This window comes from Balaenoptera musculus, chromosome 2 (genome assembly GCF_009873245.2).
Source record: "Balaenoptera musculus isolate JJ_BM4_2016_0621 chromosome 2, mBalMus1.pri.v3, whole genome shotgun sequence".
NCBI lineage: Eukaryota > Metazoa > Chordata > Mammalia > Artiodactyla > Balaenopteridae > Balaenoptera > Balaenoptera musculus.
Window position 1 is genome coordinate 97,225,052 of NC_045786.1, and position 7,615 is coordinate 97,232,666.

Here is a 7,615-nt window from a genome sequence, read left to right on the forward strand (position 1 = left end):
GTTGCTTCTTTCAAAATATCTCTTGTCTCTAGCTGTTTTTTTACAATTTCTAGCTTTGTTGTTGATTTTTAGCAGTTTGCCTAGGATGTGCCAGGGTGTGCAGTCTGGTGGTTTTCTACTCATCTACCTTCCACCCCACTAATCCTATCTTCTGCTCTGCTCTATTTGCTGTTAAAGCTACCTATTGAGTGCTACTATTAGTTTTTGCGTTTTCCACCTCCATAATTTTCACTTTATTCTCTTTTAACACATTCCATTTCTCTGTCTTGTAATCTATTTTCTTGAACATATTGATCACAGTGGTTTCGGTGTGTCTGATAACTCCAGTATCTGGATTACCTGTCTCTGTTTCTGTTGCCTGTTTTTCTCTCAGTCCTGTTTCTTGCTATGCCTGGCAGTACTTTAATGAATGTCTGACATTGTATGTGAAACATTGCACAGGCTCTGGGTGATGTTTTCTCCTTCCAGAGAGGATTTATCCTCTGCTCTCACAGGCAGCCTGGAAGCAGATCACCTCAATCCAGTTGGGGCCACACCTCTCCCAGGCTGGTGTGCTGTCTTTGGGAAGGTCAGTCTAGTTCTGGCTCACTCTTATTCCTAGGGTGTAACCATCTAGACATCCCAGCTGAGGGCCTGAGATATTTTGGGGGGATCAGTCCTTTTGGGTAGGTTCCAAATTCAGGTTTTGTCTCCATAGCATTATGAAATTGCCAAATATTCTGCTTTGCTTGTTCACCCACTTTCTGTTTGGCTCTAAGCCTCTTGCCTGCACAACTTAATCAGTAAATAACTTGAAGAAAATTTATGCTGACGTTGGGATCACATTTTTGCACCCCTCTTCTCTAGGATCTTGATTCTACATGTCCTAATTGCCGTGGCAGCTTCAAACTTCAATTTTTATCTTCCCAGCCCCATCAAATTACTGCTAACTTCTCAGCCATTTGCCCTGCACCGAGAATTGCCAAATGCCCTGTCTTATTCCATGTGGGTTGCTATAACAAAAATACCATAAACTGGGTGGCTTAAGCAACAAACATTTATTTCTCACAGTTCTTTAGACTAGGAAGCCTAAGATCAAGGTGCTGGCAGATTTAGGTCAGGTGAGAGCCAACTCCCTGGTTCATAAAGGACCACCTTTTCTCTGTGACCACACACATTGGAAAGAGGGCAAGAATGTTCTATGGGGTCCCCTTTATAAGGGCACTAATCCCATCCACAAAGGATCCACCCTCATAATTATTTCCTAAAGGCCACACCTCCAAATATCATCACATTGTGAGTTAGGATTTCAACATAAGAATTTTGCGAGTATACCCATTCAGTCCATTGCATGCCCCTAGGGGTAAAGCAGTGTGCAAAAACTTGGGATCACCTCAATAAGTCGCCTCCCTTCAAGCCCTGGCTATCTCAGCAGGTTTCTAGTGCCTTCAAACAGATTTTTTTCTCTATTTCTATCCAGCTTTTTCAGTTGTTCTTGGTGAGTATTGGTCAGGCCATTCCATCACAGCTGGACTGGACCACATTTGAAAAACACTGATTTAATGCCTTTCTGTACCTATTTTGTAATGTCTCATTTCCCTTACTGAACTCTAAGTCTCTAGAGAATTACCATTAATCCTCAGGTTGATCAGACTCTGCCTCATTCCTGATAACCACTGACTCTTCTTTTCATCAAGGAATGTTTAGACCCCACCTGCAGGTATAGCCTTATCCTTGACCTTTGACCAATCCTGGGACTCATTAGAAGAAGGTGAAAGAAAGATCCACAGCTTCAGGTCACCCCTGCTACCAGATGGGCTCAGAGCATATTCATTAGACACGGGCAGTTCCAGGTTTTGGTGGGCCCAAAGTGTATACAAATTTAAGAGCCATATTTAAGAAAAAGGATGCAAAATTATGAACACAAAATTAGGTATAAGGTTTTGGAAGGGGCCATGCAAGAGAGGAGTCTTGAAACTTAACCTTCATTAGCTTCATACTAACTCTGTCTCTGGTGTTGGTTTAAATTTTTGGTCCTGGCTTTCTTTCTCCACCATATTTAAACCCCTATCTTAAGGAGCAACTACTCTAGAATTGTTTCTTTCACACAAGGTTTGGGGTCCTGACATGGAGTTGGGTTCTATTTCTTTACCTGGCCTATTTCCCTGAAAGTGGCTGGCAGGAAGGAGTGTCCTAAGGTCCTCCAGAAAGAAGAACCATGGAGCCAGGAAAAGGAGGCTCAGAATCAATGGGAGACACTGAAGATTGACTTTCAGACAAAATATTAAAGATGTTTACTGAGTATTTACTATATGCCAAATACTGTGCTTTTACATGCCTTCTCTCATTTAATTTTCTCAATTACCCTGAGACTTCGGTATTACTTTGAAATCTCTAGATTTCAAAGATGAGAAATACGGTACAGTTGAGAAAACTTCTCTAAGCCTTATTTGTCCAAAGTAACAAAATTTATAAGTGAGAGAACTGGGATTTGAGCTTTGACTCCAAAGTCCATCATTCTCTAAACTGCTTCAGAATATAATCACACAGGCCTGGCTCAGAGGTAGGTTGTATTGTCTGTGACGATACTGGAAACGTTGCTTTATGATGTGGAGTTCAGGACACGTTGGAAATCTACTTTTCTCTCCGTTTGCTGGAGATGATAATGTTTTGCTTATAACAGCCATAGAGTTTGCTTCAGGCAGGTCCTCTTTGGTTCAGTCACCATGGTTATGAATTTATTTACATCATTTGTATTTAAGCATTTTTTAGTTATTTGTGAATCAAGTGTCAGAGAACTCTCCATTGCCATTTATTCCTAACTTGTACCATAGTGCGCTTAATTTAAAATATCATAGAGGGATACAGACTCATGATCATTTCATTATTAATTACCAGAAGAGTCAGTATTCCTCTAGCACCAGAAGAGAAACCAAACAAACACTATTTCATCTTAGCAGGATCTGGAGTCGTACTGTTGCCTTTTGTCAGCTCTGCTTATGTAACTGGAAAGAAGAGCACTTACCACTGTTCAACAGACTTTTTCTCAGACAGGGCCTGTGTGTGCAGCACCCTGCCAAGTTTCCCATTAGTTATGGAGAAAAGCCATTCGTATTCTGAAATTGCAAATCAGCCAGGCAATCACCACACAGAAATAACCCCCATGAAAATACAGCAGTGCTATATTTGAAACCTTAATCATGTATATTTATAGACCTGAGTTTAGTTCTATTTGGAAATTTTCACATTATACAGTAACATTGTGATTACCAACATGCTCAGAGGGTGAAGGGGGATGGGATGTTTGATCCACTTAAATTTTCTGAGTAATGGGGAATTAGTCACAAAGAACTTTTCTGTCCATCTTTTGCTGAATGCCTTTCAAAAATTGCTTTGGTAGGCTCATAAGGAGATCAGAAAGCCACCTATGAGGTATTGGGGGTGGCAGGAGTAGGGAAGTGTGTCCTCACCAGATTTGTCACTGACATATAGAAATCCACCATTAGAGATTCAGTTTTGTGGCTTAGGACCTGTTCCCACAGTGAGACGAAAATTACTTGGGTTGGCCAACGCATTGCACATATTAGTGTTTATTAGCACATTTCCTGAGAGAAGATTTGAAAAGATGTAGGGTACCTGAGGCCTGTGGTACCTGGAGTTAGAGAGCAGTTCACCTGTTTCCAAATGCTGCCCAGGGCCAGGCCTGTTGGCGACCGTCTGCCCTTCTTCAGGGAATACTCATCCCTGATCTGTGTGACTCAGATTCTGTTGGCTCCTCAGACTCACATGCAGAATGACTCGTCAGCTTCCCACCCTCACACCTGCTCCTGTGACATTCACTGTGCAAATGCTGGAAGAGAGTGAGGCAGAGAGAATAGCAGTGGAAGGCCCTGACCCAGGACATGGCCAAGGTGTTTAAGACAGGTGTGGGGGGGTGTGGTGCCAGGCAGACCTAAATTAGAAGTCCCTGAAGGAGCTCTGCCGCTCGCTCACTGGGTGACCCTGAACCACATCGCTTTAGTTTCCTCATCTGCGTAATTGGGGTAATAAGACTTTCCTTGAAGAGTTGTTATAAGGATTAAGTATGTGGAGATACAGGATTGACTAGTATAATGCCAGACCCATAGTGGGAACGCAGTAAACCATAGCCGTCATTACCATGATTATCATCTACCTGAATGGTGGCGTTACCACATGATGTTATAGTTCCTTGCTTAGGGATCTTCTTCTCTCCCACATTAGATTGGATTCCAGAGGGGCAGGTTTCAAGCAGGTTAGAAGCCACCTGATATAAAGAAGGAATATGTGACTTGGTTTGCTAGACAGAAATTTTTCAGGAATCATTTATTTGGCTAAAAATGTTTAGGGCATCCTTACTGTGTAGCAACATCCTTCCGTCAGACAGACCAGTAGTATAATAAATATGTGCGTCCGAACCTGCTGAGCATGGTTTTCAGTAGTTGAAAAGATCTGGTCAAGAAGGTTCCTTCTCAGTCCTGGCAGTGTCCAAACCCTCCGCTTTTGTCATACCTTGGTTTAGCAGAACAATGTCAGGGAACAACACATGCGACGGGGCCGCTGTCGTCTGGCTCTGACGCAGAGCAGGCATGATCTGGGGAAAAGACCTGAGATGATGACAGTGATGGTGTTTATTGAGTATTTATACATCAGATGCTGTGATACGTGTTGTTTTTTTTTTTTTAAATGTTGAGTTTCTTTAGGAGTTTTTGTTTAAATTCCTCTACTTTTTTTTTTTTAATTTATTTATTTATTATTTATGGGTGTGTTGGGTCTTCGTTTCTGTGCGAGGGCTTTCTCTAGTTGCGGCAAGCGGGGGCCACTCTTCATCGCGGTGCGCGGGCCTCTCATTATCGCGGCCTCTCTTGTTGCGGAGCACAGCTCCAGACGCGCAGGCTCAGCAGTTGTGGCTCACGGGCCCAGCTGCTCTGCGGCATGTGGGATCTTCCCAGACCGGGGCTCGAACCCGTGTCCCCTGCATTGGCAGGCAGATTCTCAACCACTGCGCCACCAGGGAAGCCCGCGATACGTGTTTTACACAGATGGTTACATTTGATTCTCACAACAACCCCAGGGTAATAGATTTCCTGTTTTATAGATGAGGACTTCGAAGCTTAAAGAAATTAAGAAACCCATTCAAGGTTGACCCAGCCAATAAGTGGTGGAGCCAGGATTTGAACCAGGATATTTGAGTACAGGCCCTATAACTGTGACTGGCTCATGCGTGGGGGTGCTACCCAGAAGGGCAGACCCACGTTGCGGGAAAGGGGAGGGGGCGGCTGGTGTGTAGAGCTCTGTGCCACCAGGAAACAAGGTGGAGGCTCTGGGGGTGTGGAGAGGGGACTGCTGAGAGGAAGCAGGCACGGAGTCCATTTTCATCTGTTCCTGAAATACGTGTAGTGGGTGAGCAGCTCGCTCTGGCCTCTCAAATGAGCAAAAGCACCCCTTGGCTTTCTGAAATGTATTTCCAGTGGCGGTGGTGCCCTGGCAGAGCCTCACGTGTTGCTGCTGGGCAAGCTCTACCTATGCTTTGGCACCATGGGCGGCAACATCACTGACGGACAAAAGGTATTCAAGGAGCGTTCGTTCCCCAGCCCCACGCTGCTCTTAAGATGTGATTGCTTTTATTAGTAAAACACATAATGGGTTCACTCACATCTGTTCTGAAGGGGAAAAATCAGCTCCTCCTCCATCATTTTTCTTTTTTCAGAAATGACTAGAGACTTGGCTTCAAAAAAGGATGCACAACCGCCCAGCGCTGACTCACCGCTCAGCTGCAAGTGCCTGGCCGGGAGGGAGGCCGCAGGCATCCGCACAGGAGCGCATCCCACTAAGGTGGCGTGTGCCGGGGGGCGCGCAAAGCCTTCTCACGGCCCAGGCTCTCCCCCGGGTCCCTCTCCCCTCCTCCTTGTCAACACTTGCTGCGACTTCCAGTGCCAGAGGTCTTGAACACCTCACTGCGCTCCCCAGGCCCATCCCAGTCACCGTGCTCACCGGCCTCTTGTCTCCTCCAGCGCTCCTCCACTCCTGCATTCCTGCACGGGGCAGGGAGCCTGTGCTCACCTCCTTCCCTTCCCACGCCCACCTTGGCCCAGCCGAAATGTTTTCTCCTCTCCTTCCTTCGCTGTGGTGGAGAAGCTGTCCAACAGCATTTAGATGAAGACATCACAAAGCACATATCCAATCCCAGTGGCCGTGCTCTGAGCTGCTCCGGTTAAACCCTGCCTGGAGCTTCGAACAAAGAAGACCTTTGCCATCACGGACGAACTAAAACGTCAAACATTTGACCGCTGGGAGGAAAGTGGTGCACATACTGACAGAGACGTTCGCATGGAGAGAGGAGCTGTGAGAAAGCACATCAGCTAAGGTCACCTGGGTGGCATGTGCGCCGAGCTCTGCTGGGATGTTACCGCCTGAATTTCTTTTCAAGCCTGGGAAGCTAGCACAGCCCCATGTGACAGCTCAACAGGGACAGTGCACTGATCCTGTGGCCGTGTGTTTGGAGCATCTGAAGGATGCCAGCCGTCCTGCAGCTTTATAGTTGCTCACGGTCAGCATCGGTCATTACCTAGTAAGCTCCAAATGCTCGCTCACCTGAATGTAGTGTGCTAATGAAATCTTGAAGTGGTGGAATTTATAATTGGGTATCTATGCTTCTCCCCAGTCATTTAAAAACATTCATTCCCATAGCTGGAGAGCCAAAGAAAGGCCATAATATATTTCTCGGCCACTGTCATCACCACCACGTTTAGAAAGAGTGAGAGGAAACCGGTCAAGGGTCCCTCCCACAGGCCCTCACTGCTCCAAACTGCTGGCAGTGTATGTAATCCATGCAATCTGGGGAGTAAATTAAATAGAAGTTCTGTGCTATTGTTGATTTGAGGAAGCATCAAGGTGCTGCACAAAAGCTTCTTCAAACAGAAAGAGACTTTTATGAGGAAACTAGATGTGAAGGCCTTCCCATACCTTTGTCCCAGGAAAACAAAATGAAACTTGCCTTGTCCCCGGCTCCCGAGAAGGAGAAGACCCATCATGCCCGTGTTAGAAACGTGAAGCTGCAGGACTACTCAGGTTAACAAAATAATAATGACTCAGTGCTTGAAGACGTCTATAAATAAGTGCATCCTGTGAAGACTAAATCTGGAAACTATGATCCTTGAAGAAAAAGTCAGCATTCGCACACAGATCCATGCCTGCATGACAGAAATAATTTGCACCATAAAGGTGGGTCCAAATTCAGTCCATTCCCCATCCACACTGGTTAAGGGTTACCAGCAGCTTCTTCATGAGGCAGAACATGAGATTGATACTGGAATCCTCTGTATTCCCGTTACAGTACAGTAGGGTGTCGGTTGAAATTCTCCAAAAATACCCTTTGTCATTATCATTAGGTTTTGTCAGAGGTAAGCAATCCTTTTAGGCACAGTTACTTATAGATAGCTAAATCTTCTCACCCCATTGTGGAAAGAAGCCTTACATAAAAGAATACATATGTTATGATTCCACTTATATAAAATTCAAAAACATGGTCACTGGAATCTATGGTGATAGGAATCAGAACAATAATTGCTTGTGGGTATAGAGATTGACTGGAAGGGGCCTAAGAAAACTTTCTGAG